Source organism: Xiphophorus hellerii, chromosome 5 (assembly GCF_003331165.1).
Source record: "Xiphophorus hellerii strain 12219 chromosome 5, Xiphophorus_hellerii-4.1, whole genome shotgun sequence".
NCBI classification, from domain to species: Eukaryota; Metazoa; Chordata; class Actinopteri; order Cyprinodontiformes; family Poeciliidae; genus Xiphophorus; species Xiphophorus hellerii.
This window is the reverse complement of record NC_045676.1, coordinates 15658267-15676671: the sequence shown is the minus strand read 5'-3', so window position 1 is coordinate 15676671 and position 18405 is coordinate 15658267. Positions and strand designations below refer to the sequence as shown.

At 35.8% G+C, this 18405-nt stretch overlaps 4 long non-coding RNA genes across 5 annotated transcripts; 3 read left to right on the top strand and 1 right to left on the bottom strand.

Annotated features, from left to right (window-relative positions):
- The first annotated feature begins 378 nt into the window (after window positions 1-378).
- On the top strand, window positions 379-3771 carry LOC116720479 (uncharacterized). Of its 2 annotated transcripts, XR_004339393.1 has the most exons (5): window positions 379-397; window positions 2685-2767; window positions 2854-2927; window positions 3367-3411; window positions 3520-3771. It is a non-coding gene; the product is annotated as an uncharacterized LOC116720479 (long non-coding RNA). The 2 variants fall into 2 exon arrangements; XR_004339392.1 differs by lacking the exon at window positions 379-397 and having other exon boundaries at window positions 2666-2767.
- Window positions 3772-5493: 1722 nt separating this feature from the next.
- LOC116720673 (uncharacterized) lies at window positions 5494-6392 on the bottom strand. The gene is made up of 4 exons (XR_004339438.1): window positions 6250-6392; window positions 5910-5948; window positions 5693-5795; window positions 5494-5598 (listed from the first exon to the last, which is right to left on the bottom strand). It is a non-coding gene; the product is annotated as an uncharacterized LOC116720673 (long non-coding RNA).
- A 1707-nt stretch (window positions 6393-8099) lies between these two features.
- On the top strand, window positions 8100-8622 carry LOC116720711 (uncharacterized). Its single transcript, XR_004339447.1, has 3 exons — window positions 8100-8164; window positions 8272-8374; window positions 8514-8622. It is a non-coding gene; the product is annotated as an uncharacterized LOC116720711 (long non-coding RNA).
- A 6861-nt stretch (window positions 8623-15483) lies between these two features.
- On the top strand, window positions 15484-16424 carry LOC116720750 (uncharacterized). Its single transcript, XR_004339458.1, has 5 exons — window positions 15484-15595; window positions 15729-15802; window positions 15916-15966; window positions 16074-16176; window positions 16316-16424. It is a non-coding gene; the product is annotated as an uncharacterized LOC116720750 (long non-coding RNA).
- The last annotated feature ends 1981 nt before the right edge of the window (window positions 16425-18405 follow it).

Here is an 18405-nt window from a genome sequence, read left to right as displayed (position 1 = left end):
GTCACAAAGACAAACAAACCCTTTGAGTCAATGTAACCTTAACAGATTTAAACCTCTTTTTTAATTTTTTTCTTCGGTCATTAATTAAAATTTACATTTCTAATACCAGGGCATAAGCAAACTAAGCAGCCGCTTTGGGCCCCAGAGTCACTAAGGGGCCCCCTCAATGGAGCTGATTTTTTTTTTTTTTGTAATAATATCAAAAACACACAATTTCACCATGAGGTGATTTGTTTTTACAATAACGTATGTAGAAATTATTATTTTATTGATAAAAAAACAAATAAATTGCTCTTAAGGGCCCCTGGTGGTCGCAGTAGGTACCGCACTCTTCTCCGGCAATATGAGCTGCCCTGCAGTGAGCATCCAAACGTCCAAAGCTCCGGTCAGAAGTTAAGTAAGCAAAACAATGTCTCAAAAAATTATTTATCCTGGAGGGAGGGAGAAAGGAGATAGAATAGAAAAAAAGTCAAGATAAAGGCTTGTTTTAATGTGTAATGTAATGTGAAATATTTGTAAAGCTGCTAATAGAAAATTAGCTTGATAGTCAACAGTCAAACATTTATGCTAGCATCTTTGTGTTTGTGTGAAACTGAGTTTAAACTTTAAATGAATTGATTCTCATGGTTGGCTCTGTATATTTCTGAGGTATTTTTGTGTTTGATAACAACAATTAAAACTTCTCAATGTTTGACATTGTCTAGCAAAATGTTTTTACATCAGGCTACATGGCTGCTACATCGATGAGCTACTCTATGCTGTAGTTGGAGATATGTTGTTTGCTGCTGAGCATAATCATTTTGTGGCTAAAACAAACATTATTTTTTTACCTCAACCTCTAAGTTATGTGAAACTTCTGTTAAAATCATGTGAAGGCTCAGAATCAGTCCAGTACCGGTACCGGTCCACATTCCGGGGGAGAAATACCCACCTGGTATAAATTACATTTTTAGCTATTGGAGTAACGCTTAAAATAAATTTATTTAATCAAAGACTGTGATGAATATGTGTGTATGTATTTCATCTGAAGTTTGGGTGCACCGATTGCAGTTTTCTGGTCGATCCCTGGTTACCGATCTTTAAAAAGCCTGACCAGCTGATTTTGATTTTGGCTGATATGAATTTTATTTTGTCTGAAATGTTGCTAAATATATCAAGAAAGTCGGTGAGTTGGCAACAGTGGGGTGAATATTGTTAACTGCAAACATTCAGACCTTCAATAACACCTTTCACTGCAGAGCAGAAAAGGACAGAGGCTGATTTTTAAACCTTTGCTGACAAAGATAAGATCAGCGGATAAGATGGGCTTCACATGTAAGTATCGGCCAATCACAATACCCCAAAATTAAGGAAACTGGCACCCAGAAATCGACTGGTCAACAAATCAGTTGGCTGTTTACAGTATAAACTGTAAACAGCACTGCCAGAGATGCAATAAGTTTATAGCAGGTGTGTGAATGATCTAATGATTGGGCTGCTGATTGCAGCCAGTCCGCATTGTTAACAGAACTAGAGGGCCCCAAAACCAGATTTTGCGTAGGGCCCCATGGAGGCTTGGGCCAGCCCTGCTAATAGGGTAAATATTACATTGAGATTTCACAAATTTTCAAAAAAAATATAAGGCATCATTAAGCCGTTGTTTGCATGCTGAACTAAATATAAAGAGATTAGATCAATATTTTTATTAAAATAAGAAAGTTAAAGGCAGTTAGTATGTGATCATATGGTGATTAAGCTTAGGGACAACAATGCAAGTCAGGACTCCTAATCTGCAGCAATGCCAGGTTGAACTTGCACCAAATTTAATGAGAAAATGTTTGTCAGTCATTAGAAATTTGACTGACTTGTGTTAAAATTGTTGCATGCAGTCTGAAAAAAATGACAGAACATCTCTGCACTAAACTAATTTGAGATACAGTAATTATTTATTAAATAACGAGAATGATGTGTCCATAAATCCAAACTGAATGTCGCCTGTGTCTCTGCCACTATATTTGTTTCCATGCTTTTGTGTAATATGTTTCACTGTCTAAAATAGAAAATGCACATTTTGAGAGAAGAAGAGAACAGAAGAGAAGAAGACACAAGAGAAGTGGGTTTTTTATCAACATGCAAGTGGCAGAAAAAATGATTGCCAACCACTATCAGGTAGATGTAATACCTGATAGTACTACATGTACTATCATGAAAGCTATGAAAACCCTCTAGAAAACAAAAAAAAAATACTCAAGCACATCGCCATCAATATGCCTGGCGATGTTTTCAACATCAACCTTATTTTGTCTTTTTAAATAAAGTTGGAGAAATTTGACAAAAATCTGTTTTTTAATTTTCCTAAAATATGGATCAAACCTGCTATCATGCTTGGTATCTTAATAAGCTTATCAATAAATGGGAGCAGAAGGCTGCTAGTGATCATTTCTACAAGCACAAATGCAAATTCCACCGGGTGTTGCCTGCACTAAATGTAATCCAAAGGTCTGATGTCAACATACTAATTTATTTCAACACTAAGGGACCAAGAATGAACCAATCTTGCGTTGTAATTTTCTGGGCCTGCAGTGGATTATATAGAATAACATTGGATTGTGCTATTACACCAAACAGCTGTCAAGGTGTTGTTTCTGTGTCTAACCACACATTACAACCAGGTTGCATTTTTAAGTATGACAATTTCCCAACAGCTCTGATCCAGATACTGTATATAAGAGAGTCCAAAATTCAGCTCAGCACAACAACCTTCTTATCAAGTCAAGCAGAGAAGACGGTGATTATATGAATTTACGCTTCATTTCTTTATCTCTATAGAAACAATATATTTTATTGATAAAGACTTTATTTATGTTCCAACAGCTGAAATCACTGCAGCCATGCTGAAGGTAGCACTTATCCTTGGATGCCTCCTGAGCCTCATTGTGGCTGCACCAGTAAGTGACAATATTATAAGCAATTTTTTTAAGTGGACTTAAAAAATGTGCAAAGAAGTTTAAATATGTAGTTTTGCATGCATTTACTTTGCATTGAAGACTGCATGAACTCAGATTTCAGTCATTATAAAAGTGTAATTTCTTGTTGCAAACCTCTGACATGTTTGTTCTGAAGTAATTTTTAAATGTTACCTCTGTAAGAAACATCCACAATTTGGAGTAGGAATAAACCCAAGTTCAATATGACAGAAAATCTGTGAAGGGATTAGATTAGAAATTAGAGTGAAAAATGTGAAAAAAGAAAAATTGTAGAATAGAAATGTTGATCAGCAATTATAAAGAGTTTGATTTGATTTCTTTATTAAGAGGGATATGAATTATTTTTTACAGTACTTTTTCTGTTGAAAAGTAAACAAAGGCAAATAAATTATTTTTCCAGATGGAGGACCAGCGATTTGCTCGCTCTAGATCGAACTCCAATGAGGTGAGAATATTTCTTGTCTTTGTAATAAACCACGTATCAACAGCATCTACTGTATAACTGATGCACAGTTTTGCTAAATTTCTAACTATCTGTATGATTTTCTTACAGGTCTCAACAAACAACTTGTCCACCCTGCTATCCCTGCTTTTCAGGCTTCTTGCCACCACTACCACAACTACAACAACTACAAAAGCACCTACAACAGCAGCTGCTACTACATAAGATGGAGTCTTGAACATCAGCAAATTTGTCATGTATTGCTGAGAAAGTTATCTTCTTTTTCATTTTCAGTTTTAAATACTGATTATCAGTCATGCTCAATAAAGTTTAGCAAAGAAAAAAAAAATCCTGTGACAACTCTTTTCTTTCTTTGCAGCCTCTGAATATATTCATATTGTCACCTTCCTAAACAATGGCCTTTGTCTTTTTTTTTTTTTTTTTTTACCAGAAGTGATTTTGACAAAAAAGAAGAAAAAAACCCTCTTTCTTTCTGAAATATGCTTTAGTCAAAAAATTATTCATGCCAATTTTTTAGGAAGGTGACAATATGGAGAATCTTAAAACACATTTTCATGAATAATTTACTTTAAACCTCCCTGTTTGTGACTGTGAATGGATGACAAGATGAAGAACCAAAGGGAAACTTTTTCTTAGTTTCATAATATTCCCTTTCATCTGCCATAGTTTGTATCAGTGAATAGCACAAGTGCTAAACAACCCTCAGTAGTACCTTTTCCTGAGAATGGAAACCTGTATGTTGCTAGAGAGTCAAACTAAAGGCTGATAATCCCTGATTGTCCATTTGACCACATGAATAATCAACTCAACAAAAATTCACAAGTGCAGCCTCTTAAACTGCACAACTGACGAGTGAGACCACACTTCTCTGAAAATCACTTGCTAGTCCAGCTGAAATATTTTCACACTACCATGTCATTTCATACATTGTTTACTAATTAGTTTTTTATTGTTTTTAAGGAACAAAACATCAAGAGTGGTCCAATAGTGTTTTTACTGTTATTAATTAAATTAAGCACCATGTTTCAGCAGTAAAATTAAGCTAATCTGCAATATATTAACTATTTATGTTAAAAAAGAGAGCAAGAGAAGGCAAGTATCCATCCACAAAGGGCTGAGTCTTGCCTGTGTTCCCCACAACTAAGTCTTGACTTTTAGATTTACATTGACAATGTAAATCTTTTTTAATCAGAAAGCAAAAACATGTCCATGTGATTAAAATGTACTCCAGCATACATTAGCCAATAATTGAGAACAGAGTGTGCAGACATGTCCATGTGTGCCTGTTTCCAATCACATTAAACATATGGACTTCTTTATTTGTTCAAGTTCTAGACATTTTGAGTCTGCCGTGGCAACCAAAATATAGCATAAGCATTCAGCTCACATGTGCTAGAAAAAGATTTATGTACATTTACTTATATACATATTGTGAAATGGATTTATCATGCAATAGACAAGGATTCTGGCAAACTATTGTATTGAGTTTTTGTGTAATATTTGGCACAAGTAATATGCTAATTCCACCAAATAACTTCAGCACACTTCCAACAATCAAAAGGTAAAACAAAATCCCTTTCTCATTCTTCTCTCATTGTTTAACATATAGAAATATATTTGGTAATCTGTACTGAGTTTAACCAAGGAAACTTTAAGATGATCAGAGGTCAGACACTAAAAAGAAGATACAAATATGTATTATTGATAAAGTGACAGGAGATGGACCTCCAAACCCAATGGTCAGATGGAAGGATGGATAGATGGATGGATGAGATTAGGAATTTTTTTGGAATGGAAAAATTTCCACTAATTCTTATACACTGAGTACATGTGCTAAAAATGGAGTGAGAAGTAACAATAAAAGGACAATACTGTTATGTATGATATACTAAGAGATGGATGTCAATGTAAATTGACAGGTCACCATGTCAATTACATCTGCCTCTTGATGGAGATCAAAGGCAGATATCCATCTGCCTCTTGACTGCTGGAGAAAAGCACCAGCTCTGCTCACCATATCAGACTGGATGAGTGGGTGATTAAGAAAAAACAACACAGAGAGGATTTTCATTCTTAAGGTTTATTTGTCATGCAAACAAGCAGAGGGAAAAAATATTTTCCTGAATGTTGAGTGAATAACCTTTCTAGTCAGAACTGTTGGTTTGGAACCTGAAATGAGAAGAGGTGAAATAGTCACATAAAACTCAACAACCTAATGAGAAACAAGTTTAACATCAACTACTTCAAACAATAGGTCACTCACTGACTGGTCATTGTTAACATTCCAGGCTTTATGCTGCAGTTGCAGCTATAATTGCTTGTAGAAGAGTGATGAGGTTGGTCAGCGAGAGAGAAGTTGAGCTTGTCTTTAAGGAAATCAAGAAGATTATCAGGATACACACAACTGAGGCTTTTCTCTGTGATGATACAGTAACTTATGTTCAAGATTGTTTTAAATATAAAGCAGAGAAAGTCCTCACCTCATCAGAGTCAGAACGGGCAAAGCGCTGATGCTCCATCTGTAGGTTGAACATATTCTTCTTTATTACAACAATAACACGATAAACGACAAACACTATAATTATTAATATTTATTAATAATTATATTATTATATTATACTATTTCTAAGCATTCAGTGATAATTAGAAATGGGTTAAAAGTAAGCAAGAGAAAGCAGTCACTCCAACAGAGTCAAAGCATGCAAAACTCTCCTGCGCAATTTGTAGGTTTAACACCTGCTTTATACTTTATTAAAACAAAAATGATAACAAAGATGAGATCGCTGCTAGTTTAATTGAATATAATAATTTTATACTTACAGGCACAGCCACAATTAGACTTAGCAGGCATGCAAGGAAAATGACTACCTTCAACATGGTTGCAGTCATTGTTCCTGACAGAGAAATAAATAAGTACAGATATATTCTAATTCAAGAAAGAGAAAATAAGAGAACGAATTGGAAGATCGTTGGTTGTTGATCTGAATGATCTTTCCTTTTATACCTTTGTAGGAGCAAATATATTGGTAAATCAAATCTTTGAAATCTACATTAACTCCTTAATACCAAAACACTTATACGTAAGTCAAAGGATCAATGAGGACACTATCATTACAGTTAATTAATATGTTGCACTAGTATAATTTCTCACTTTGCAAGTATTAAGCCATGAGATGTAAGATAAAAAAAATAATAATTTTAGTTTCAGGAGAATATGTGATCCAGTTATGACACTCCTTGGTAAAAAGTTGCAAAACCTTGATATCACAATTTTCTTAAAAACAAATTATGTGACTTAGTAGTTTTGTTTCACAACACCCAGTGAAGCCTGCATTCTGCTTGTCATGTCATGTTTTAGGAAATAAGTTAATGCTGTGACTTAACCAGTGAAAAGATTTGCACACAGGCATGTAGAAGGACATTTTATATAGTAATTAACTGTCAAGGTAGAACTCAACATTATAAACCTTACAAAAAACTATTCTGAAAATGTGAAACCTGCAAAACATTAGTAGATGCATATTTGGAACAGAGTTATTTGTTCTGCATCAATGTATAATAATGTCTTGATGTAATGTATGATTAACAGGGAATCTATGCAAAGAGACAATTCTAAAAGTTAATTTAAATAGAAGATGTGGCGTGTTAAAGTATTTTGATTTTCATAAATATCTTGAAATTATTACAGATTATTATTAAAAACAAATATTAAAAACATGAAAAAGCTGTGATGAGGTGTTGGGTTAAGTTATCTGTAAGACATCTAAAAATCTGACCACTATCTAAAAATAATTCATCAATAAAACATAATTAAATAAAATCACTTATGAACTTTATCAACAACAAAGTGGCTGAATTTTAAATCTTAATAAGCAAATTTATGTGTTTATACACATAAACAAAGCAAAAGAAAGAGTAAGACAATGTTTTTTTTGACAAGCCACTCTGTGTTATGATTATTATTCTCATAAAAACCTGACAGTTTCCACAGAGGAAGCTCTCTACATCTATTTTAATATACACCTCAGTCATAAAACTTAGTGATGTTGAAAATCAGCTGCTGTGTCTCTTGCGGTGCACCAACAATAAGCTGTAACTGTTGTAATCACTGGTTCTTTCAACAGGTTTTCACAATGTTATTTAGACACTCAAATGCAGTTAAACCCGAATGTTATTAGTGATATTTGTCCACAATTGAATAACTTAAAATCACTAATTCTCAGCCACACCTTGAAGCATAGGGAAATTGCAATCACAGTTTTGCAACATTTCTGCATCTGTAAAGGTATAAAAGAGAAGCTCAACATCCAAAGAGCAACACTACATCCTCTTCTCTTGTCTCTGAGAAAACCTACTGAAGGTGTGATGACTTCTTGCTTTATTTAGATTATTGTTTTGGTATTTGTACAGTGAATTTCTTCACTGCTGTATTCTACTAACTTGTTCTTGAACATGTTGTTCAGAAAGTAATTTTGATCTTCTGTTCTAACAGGTAAAATCACTGCAACCATGCTGAAGGTAGCACTTATTCTTGGATGCCTCCTGAGCCTCATTATGGCTGAAACTGTAAGTATAATATTGTCATGTTTAATATGATATCAATGAGTATATATGGTATGTAGATATTATTACTATTATTACTATGTGAAAAAGTTTACTGCATGTAATGTCAAACCTTGTGCAGATGGAAGAACAGCGTTTTGCTCGTTCAAGCTCTGGTTCTAACTCCAGAGAGGTGAGTGTCCTCTCTGCCTAACCTTTAGATTAAACCTGAGCATAAGTTACTGTATCAGTATTGAAAAAATCCTCTGCTACTTGTAATCTCCCTTAATTTCCTTAAAGAAAACCACGACCACGACTACGGTCGCAGGAGCAACTACAGCTTCATTAACTCTGACCCAGCTCCTGGCCCTGCTCCGACAACTACTCAATCAGTAATGATCAAGTGAGTGAAAAACACAGAAAAACAGGTTTTTGACAACATTGCTGCAAATAATCATTGATATTTAACTTAGTCTGTTTTTAGGAAGTTGTTGAGTTTTACAGAGAATCTATAACTGTATTATTTTCTCGTCTCATTTCAGATTCTGTGGCTGCTGTTTTAACCAGATGCCTTCTATTCACTCAACAATTGGACAAATATCATTCTTCACCAAGTTTTGACTAAAAATAAACATGTTCAGTGCAAACTTTTGCTATGTTGTCTTTCATTATATTTTGCATCCATCCATCCATCCATCCATCCATCCATCCATCCATCCATCCATCCATCCATCCATCCATCCATCCATCCATCCATCCATTTTCTTCCGCTTTATCCGGGGTCGAGTCGCAGGGGTAGCAGCTTCAGAAGGGAGGCCCAGACTTCCATCTCCTCAGCCACTTGTTCCGGCTCCTCCGGGGGAATCCCAAGGCGTTCCCAGGCCAGCCGAGAGACATAGTCCCTCCAGCATGTCCTGGGTCTTCCCTGGGGCTTCCTCTTGGTGGGACATGCCCGGAACACCGCACCAGGCGGGCGTCTAGGAGGCATCCTGACCAGATGCCCGGGCCACCTCAACTGGCTCCTCTCGACGTGAAGGAGCAGCGGCTCTACTCTGAGTCCCTCCTGGATGACTGAGCTTCTCAACCAATCTCTAAGGGAGAGCCCAGACAACCTATGGAGAAAACCCATTTCGGCCACTTGTATTCGCGAGCTCGTTCTTTTGGTCATGACCAAAGCTCATGACCATAGATGAGAGTGGGAACGTAGATCGACCGGTAAATCTAGAGCTTCGCTTTTTGACTCAGCTCTCTCTTCACCACGACGGACTGGTATAGCGCCAGCTTCACGGCAGACGCTGCACCAATCTGGCTGTCGATCTCCATCTCCCTTCTTCCCTCATTCGTGAACAAGATCCCATGATACTTGAACTCCTCCACTTGGGGCAGGACACCATCCCCGACCCGGAGAAGGCACTCTACCCTTTTCCGGCTCAAGACCATGGCCTCGGAATTGGAGGCACTGATCCTCCTCCCGGTCGCTTCACACTCGTCTGCGAACCGCTCCAGTGAGAGCTATATTTTGCAATTCACCATCAATACATGCAAGAGCTATAGTAAAATAATGTTGAAGTACTTTACCTATCTTTAGTAATCAATATTGATATAGGCTTATGTATATCTGGAACTTAGGAAAATTAAATTAAATTAAGCTTTTATTGATATGATGTACAAATGAACCAGGATGAGACATTTGAGTTACAGCAAGTGATCCCAGCTCATGCTAGAAAGCAAAACTGACAGAAAATTCAGAATTTTTAACATCAGAAAACATCACACTCCAAGTGATGAGCTCAGTTTGTGCAGAACCTTTTTCTGTTTACAACGATTACAGCTTGAGTTGGCTTTATCAGACTAAATGCGTACCGAAAGTATTAGTTTATGTACAACTATATATGTTTTTTCCAGCACTGTTATACAAAAAATAATTTTAAAAATAGATATACCTGAATGGGTGAACTACAGAGTAAAGTGGGAGACTTGCAATGTCAATTGTTGATCCCAGGAGTTTTCAGCAGCTGTTTATAAGCAAAGTAGAGCAAGAGCTTAATTACAACAGAGACACTCCAGGAAGGAGGAAAAGCACAAGAAAAGACCTGTGAGAACCGTTTAGTGCTGACAGAAGTCTTACAGCTATGTATAAACTGTAAATAGATCATCATAACAGAACTATATCATTCAAGAGGGAAAAAAGCATCCAACCAGTTTCACTCATGAGTCAAATAATGGTGTTTCTGCAGAACATGGGCAAGTTCCTTCAGTGTTATCTCAGGATGGATGGCAGCTTACGTTTATTATATTACAGAATCAAAACAGAAAACTGTCTGAATTAAAACTGTGTAGAAGTGAAACACCAGGCACAGGAACCTCCATCTCTCTTTCTCCAACCCAGAGTTGACCTTTTCATTTCATCAATTTTCCCAGTGATGGGTTTATATTCCCCTCTGCTGCTGAGTCTGTAATACTAAATTTAAACAATAAATCACTCTATGACAAACACCTTACACATAAAATGTAAAACCTTCTACCCATTTTGCTCACTATATTTAGATGATTTGAATACAAATAGATGTGAGATTTAAAAATAAACTTTAATAAAAATGTGTTTAGTGTTTTTTTTCACTTCACGTGACAATTTCAAATTTGTACCTGAAATTAGAATATCTATGCAAATACGGAGAATGAACAATGCCAGATAACTTATGAAATAATTACTTAAGTGTGTCATTAATTTGTTATAACTGGAAATTACTACAGAAATAATTTATTAACTGTAGAATTAATTGTCTCAGTTGTATGCACTGATTTTATTCTGAAATCTAGAATTATTTTATGAGTTAATAAATTTATGTTTCTGTGCTGAAGCACATCATTTATTTAAACTGTCAAATTCACCCATCAAACTCAGGAGGTGGGATTAGGGCTGCTTCTATAAACCCAGACATCTGATTGGCTGACTGAGACAGTTTCTTCCTAGTTATGAGCAAGGAGGTTGTATAAGGGGGGAAAGGTTATAACAATTCTAAGGGCCCTGACCAACAGGGGGCCCTCCACAATTTATTTATTTATTCTTTGTTCATAGAAATTTTTAAAAAATTGGGGCCCTGTCAATTACAAAATTAATCATATTGTGTTTTCCAAGATTGTTTTTAGCTGTAAAAATTTAATGTTCCCCCTCCCAGACCAAAAAACACACATCCATATTTGCCCTAAACACCAACCTGGATCTGCATGAAATGGTTCGTTCCTGCTTGGACGTGTTCAGCAGCAGTCAGTAGAAGACACACACGACTGTGGCGGTTACTATGCTGGTAAGAAAAATGATAAAATCAGGTTTTAAAAAAAATTGAGAGAGAGAAAAAAGCAAGAGCGTCAATTTATAACCCAGTTTTTCTCCAAGAGAGGAGGGTAGACTGTGTGAGATTATCAACCATTTAGCATAGTAAGTTTAGCTACATACTACTGTTTGCCTCAATTTCACTAGCATCTAATGAATGAAGGAAAAAAATTACCAAGATATTCATATATTTAACGTGTCCCATTTAACAGATGAGTCTGACAGCAGTAGCTCTGGCCCACGTCCCTCCGGACCCATCTTCTCCTGAGTGAAATTAAAGCTGCAGTTTGTAACTCTTATTAAAAAAAAAAAAATTCCACATATTTATTAAAACTGTCATTATGTTGTGACAGTATGGTATGAGAGATAATCTGTGAAAAATCTATTTACTCTGTCAATCACAATCTCATGTGGCTGCTCATCCTTCCTCCCCCTCGCTATGTGCTATGCTGCAGCTAGCATAGCCTGTTGTAAATACTGAGTCTAGTTAGCATAGCTACCTGTGACGGTAGATAAACATTTTTTCTGTAATGATATATTGTTTCTCCACCATTAGCACATTTAGCAGTGAGTGAATGAAGTTGATTGACAGCACTTAGACCCCCCTCCTGGTTCTGATTGGTTGTTTTGGTAGGAACGTTGCATTACTTTAGCCAGTAATAGTAGCTCAGGGAGGAGGTGGAGGAGATTGATTTCACAGATTATCTGTCTCATAACAAACTGTCACCACATGGTGACAGCTTTAACAAATATGGAGAAAACATATGTTTTATTAAATTATATACTGCAGCTTGAATAAAATGCAACTACATAGCATCTTTTGAGAAGTCTGGATTGCTTCATGTATATTTTGCACATTGCCTATGAATGTTGGTCGTGGGGAGAGACATTTCAGTAATCTAAAACTAATAGAAAAAAAAATAAGCAACCTACTTACATTCTGTATGCAGACTGTTGGATGTAAATTTCATGAGCAGTAGATATTGTGCTAGTATCAGTATTGGACCAAAGAAAGCAAGGCAGTGCAAGCCTTTAAAATTGTGATGCTTTTGATGGGTCAGATAGACTCAAAAAATTGTAACAGCAGTTGCGTGGGAGGGGGCAAATACATTTTTTGCCAGGGGCCCAAGATTCCTGGCAGCGCCCCTGCGCACAGTAAGTCACGTGATGTCCAATCCACTAGATCGCTGAGTGGACTTGCCATTTACGTTTTACAAAGGAAATTTAAAAAACATTACCTGGCTGTTAATTCGTTGAATACAACGTGCAGCTGCTGCTGAGTTACATAGATGAAGGCACATAAAGAAAAAAAAGTTCAGGAAATATTGGTGGGGACTGTCCCCTTCATGCCAGAGTTGGTGGGGACATATCCACACCAGTCCTTCAGGTAGTTACGCCTATGGTAATGTCTCTTGCATTTGAAATTTGTCTTCTATAAAAATGTGCACAGTGGGTGTGAAAAAAGTCAATTAACTCACATTTCATTCACAAACACATTGAGACCATGTGTATTCAACATGTACTTTATTGAGGAAACAGCATGAGGAATTAGGAGATGTTATTTGACATATCTAGTGGGGAGAGAACAATCTTTATGTTGTAGCTGCCACCGTGGTAGTAGCTGCCACAGTGGTAGTAGGAGCTGCAGTGGTAGTTGCAGCAGTAGTAGTGGTGGTGGTACTGGTGCGCAGAATCTGAAGAAGCTGCTGAAAGACATCCTCAGTTATACAAGGACGGCCAGGTTTACCATGAGGAGGACCATGGCCCTGAAACAAAAAACAAGGTCAGGTTTATTCAGATTCAGGAAACAAATTCTGGTTTAGTAACAGTGCTTCTCTACTCAAGTAAAATTAGTACAATAAACTTACCCTATCAAAATGAGGGCCCCCAGGTGAGCGCTCCTCCCGGCTGGATGCCGAGTCATCCTGTTAAAAACGATAATAAAAAATATTTACAATTCTTCTGTAGTGGCTGCACCGACGAAAAGAACATTGATTCAGTCTTTTTAAATATCGCACTTACGGAATAAGCCAGAGTGAGACACAGGAGGCATCCCAGCACAAATAGTACCTTCAGCATTGTTTCACTGATTACCTGCCAAAATAAGAAGATAATAATTTTAAGATTACTATAAGTAAAATAAAAAACAGTACCATGAAGGCACTGAGTTAATGTCTGACAGGAAAATCAAATAGAAAACAAAATGAATAATTATAAAAGAAATGTGTAATTACAGTTTTCTCTTCACAATCTGTCCCAGAGGAGGTCAAGGCAAATCTGATGGTGTGTTGGTCGGTAGAGCTTTTTATACGCATGCAGATGGGTGGATTTAAGATCCCTGGAATGTCAGGATGTTGGGAAATGATAACTGTTAGGAAACTGTCTGCTCAACATTTTGTAAAAAATTACCAGTGATATGTTGTCTTATATTTTACATGGGGAAAAAGCACCCAAAAAACATTTTGATGAAATAAAACTTGTTAAAGAACCTTGTTGGAGTAATTAAAACTTGAATATTGCCAAAAATCTTTTAGAAGAGTGCTCTATGTAACTTTTTGAACATTTCAAAATCAAGCCAAAGAGCAGTGTTGTGTTTTTTGGATTCGTCAGATCCAAAAAACATTGTTTTGTTTTTGTGTGTTTCCAAAAACACTCACAGAATTGAATGTTTTTGTGTGCACTGAACAATTGTGAAATTCTGAGTCTTTGCTTTTTTCTTTAATAACTCTTAGGAAACTGTACATAGGTGGAAATGTTAGGAAATAGATGAAAAAATAATTCATTTTTTCTCAGTCAATCGAAAGTGTCAGTTATGTGTCTACTTATATTACATACTTATGTCAAAGAATGTAGTGTGTAGAATTTCTAGGAAAGAGATTAATGCAATGCAATTTAGAATAAAACTGGAACATAATAAAAGTTGGAAAGTGAAGCATTGTGAATACTATGCAGATGCACTGATTTTTTTTTTTTTTTTTTGTGCCGGAATAACAGAAGAACAGCAAATAATCATGGAAATCCTTCAGTATAATAAAAAAAAAAATCATAGTCTGATAAATAAAAAAAGATACAAACTGAGCATTCAAAGGTGTTGTCTGGACTCGAAGTTAATTGCTGGAAATCTAATCTAGTGGAAAAGCTTAATAAGCTCTTTAAATGCTCTGTATTAAGTACTGCATCATCTGGTATTGTGAGTGGTTTTAATATTTCCACATGTTTTCTTTCTTCATTGCACATTTATGTTTCTCTATGTCTTTTTGCAGAGGCAAGCTGTCAGGACATTTAAAGTAGATCATGGAGTGTTGACCAGATGAAAAAAGGCTAAATAACTTATGATGTATTTAAAAAAAAAAAAAAAACGGAAATTAGAATCTCAATGCAATTATGGAGAGGGAGCGATGCCAGACAGTTTATGAAATAATTATTTAGTTGTGTCATTAATTTATTAAAACTGTAAATAAATACAGAAACAATGGATTTAATATAGAGTCAATTGTCTCAGTTAAATGCACTAATACTGTTCTCAAAACTATATATACTTTTAGAGTTAAGACATTTTTTGTGTTTGTACTGAAGCACATCATGAGTTGATTTAAACCGTCAGCTTCAGCCATCAAACTCAGGAGGCGGGATTAGGGCTGTGAGTATTACACAGAGATATTAATAACATAAAATAATTTTTAATCCAAAAGAAATCAGAAATCTGAACACTATCTATAAACATTTAATCAAGAAATGCATTCAAATAAAACTAATGATCACTATTTTATTTCACCACAAAAGTATCTGAATCTCAATTTGCAGAAAGAAAAATAAATCAAGTTTTATGCAATAAAAAAAGAGTAAGACAATGCCATTTTTGTTGACATGCTGATTCAAGTTGTGATTATTATTCTCATAAAAAACTGACAGTTTCCACAGAGGAAGCTCTCTACATCTATTTTAATATACACCTCAGTCACAAAACTTAGTGATGTTGAAAATCAGCTGCTGTGTCTCTTGCGGTGCACCAACAATAAGCTGTAACTGTTGTAATCACTGGTTCTTTCAACAGGTTTTCACAATGTTATTTAGACACTCAAATGCAGTTAAACCTGAATGTTATTAGTGATACTTGTCCACAACTGAATAACTTAAAATCACTAATTCTCAGCCACACCTTGAAGCATAGGGAAATTGCAATCACAGTTTTGCAACAATTCTGCATCTGTAAAGGTATAAAAGAGAAGCTCAACATCCAAAGAGCAACACTACATCCTCTTCTCTTGTCTCTGAGAAAACCTACTGAAGGTGTGATGACTTCTTGCTTTAATTAGATTATTTGTTTTGGTATTTGTACAGTGAATTTCTTCACTGCTGTATTCTACTAACTTGTTCTTGAACATGTTGTTCAGAAAGTAATTTTGATCTTCTGTTCTAACAGGTAAAATCACTGCAACCATGCTGAAGGTAGCACTTATTCTTGGATGCCTCCTGAGCCTCATTGTGGCTGAAACTGTAAGTATAATATTATCATGTTTAATATGATGTCAATGAGCATATATAGTATATAGATATTATTACTATTATTGTGAAAAAGTTTACTGCATGTAATGTCAAACCTTGTGCAGATGGAAGAACAGCGTTTTGCTCGTTCACACGGTAGTTCTAACTCCAGAGAGGTGAGTGTCCTCTCTGCCTAACCTTTAGATTAAACCTGAGCATAAGTTACTGTATCAGTATTGAAAAAATCCTCTGCTACTTGTAATCTCCCTTAATTTCCTTAAAGAAAACCACGACCACGACTACGGTCGCAGGAGCAACTACAGCTTCATTAACTCTGACCCAGCTCCTGGCCCTGCTCCGACAACTACTCAATCAGTAATGATCAAGTGAGCGAAAAACACAGAAAAACAGGTTTTTGACAACATTGCTGCAAATAATCATTGATATTTAACTTAGTCTGTTTTTAGGAAGTTGTTGAGTTTTACAGAGAATCTATAACTGTATTATTTTCTCGTCTCATTTCAGATTCTGTGGCTGCTGTTTTAACCAGATGCCTTCTATTCACTCAACAATTGGATAAATATCATTCTTCACCAAGTTTTGACTAAAAATAAACATGTTCAGTGCAAACTTTTGCTATGTTGCCTTTCATTATATTTTGCACTTCATCTTCAACACATGCATGTTTTATAGAACGTTAGAAAAAAACCTGTTGCACATATTTACTCTCCTTTTGTAATTTTTTGTGTATTTTAATATAAGTCTATGAATATATAGAAAGATTAATATAATTACAGATGACTTTTTTTAATCTTATTGATATGCTGTACAAGTGGACCAGGATGAGACATTTGAGTTACACAAAGCGATCCCAGCTCCTGCTAAGAAGAAAAGTTGACAGAAAATCCTTAGTTTTTAATATCAGAGAAAATGCAACACCAAGTGATGAGCTCAGTTTGTGCAGAACTTCTTTCGGTTTCTAATGATTTCAGCTTGAGTTGGCATTTTCAGACTCAATGCATGAAGAAAGGCAGCTGCACGGTAACTTGAGCAACACCAAAGATGCTACATTTTTTCTAGTTAAAAGTAGTAGTTAATAAATAAATAAATAAATAAATAAATAAATAAATAAATAAATATTGTGTGTGCTCAAAACTGTACTATATTCCCATAATTTTAATGATAAGTCCATTTGACATTGAGGGTGAAACAAATGTGCAGTAAAAATATTGTTCACAAGTTGACAGGAATTTGAAGGAGAAAATGTGAGAGTTGTTCTTTAGTAAGTTCAAGCCCTGAAGCTTTTTTTAAAATTTGCAACAACTTTAGAAAGCTTTTCTTTAGATTGAACCTTTGAGGCTAAAAAAAATGCCTGAACCCCTCAATTGCTTAAAGGTCTAAAGGCACACATTAATCTAGATAATTTTTAAATATATTCTTAAGAACCAATCCATACATTCAGATTCAAAAGCAAGCTGATATTACCACAATGCAAAAAGGTTTGGCTATCAGAATAATCTTGATGCAGAAGAATGAGCCAAGACCAGCCAAACTGTAATTCAATCTGGAGAGACTCAGACGGAGAAAGGCAGCGAAAGACACCAATTTTGTCTGATTTCATAAAAGTGGAGGGGCTGGTTGACCTTTTGACCTTTAACCTTTCATTAATATCTTCAAAGCCAAAGCAGCTCAAACGACAATTTTTGCTGCACAAACCTGCACAAAAGTATTCGAGTTAATTGACACCCATTTCGACTGATTTGAGGAATGTGTGGGGGCTGGTTGACCTCTGATGACATCTAGAAACATTTCTTTATATCTTTAAAATGATAACGGCACAAACAAAAAATTTTGCTGCACAAACCAGCACAAACGTAGCACAAACGTTTGACACCAATATTGTCTGAATTCATAAAAGTGTGTGTGTGTGGGGGGGGGAGGGGGGCTGGTTGACCTTTTGACCGTTAACCTTCCATTAATATCTTCAAAGCCAAAGCAGCACAAACAACAATTTTTGCTGCACAAACCTGCACAAACGACACCAACTTTATTTATTTTTGCAAATGTGAGCAGGGCCACGGGAGTGGTTGAACCCTGATGACCCCTGCAGAACATTTTTCTTTATATCTTTAAATTGAAAGCGGCACAAACGAAAATTTTTGCTGCACAAACCAGCACAAACGTAGCACATTTGATTGACACCTATTTTGTTTAACTTTATAAAAGTGGGCGGGCTGGTTGACCTTTTGACCTTTAACCTTTCATTAATATCTTCAAAGCCAAAGCAGCACAAACGACGAGTTAATTGACACCCATTTCATCTGATTTGAGGAAGGTTGGGGGGCTGGTTGACCTTTGATGACCTCTAGAAACATTTCTTTATATCTTTGAAATGATAACGGCACAAACAAAAAATTTTGCTGCACAAACGTAGCACAAACGCTTGACAGCAATTTTGTCTGATTTGAAGAAGGTGGGGCGGACAACTTCACTCAGGTGTTTGGTGTCTTTTATGACTTTGTATTTTTTGTGTTTTTATGGTGTAAAACTTTGAACTACCTTGTTGCTGAAATGTGTGATACAAATAAACTTGACTGATAGAATGATTAAAGTCA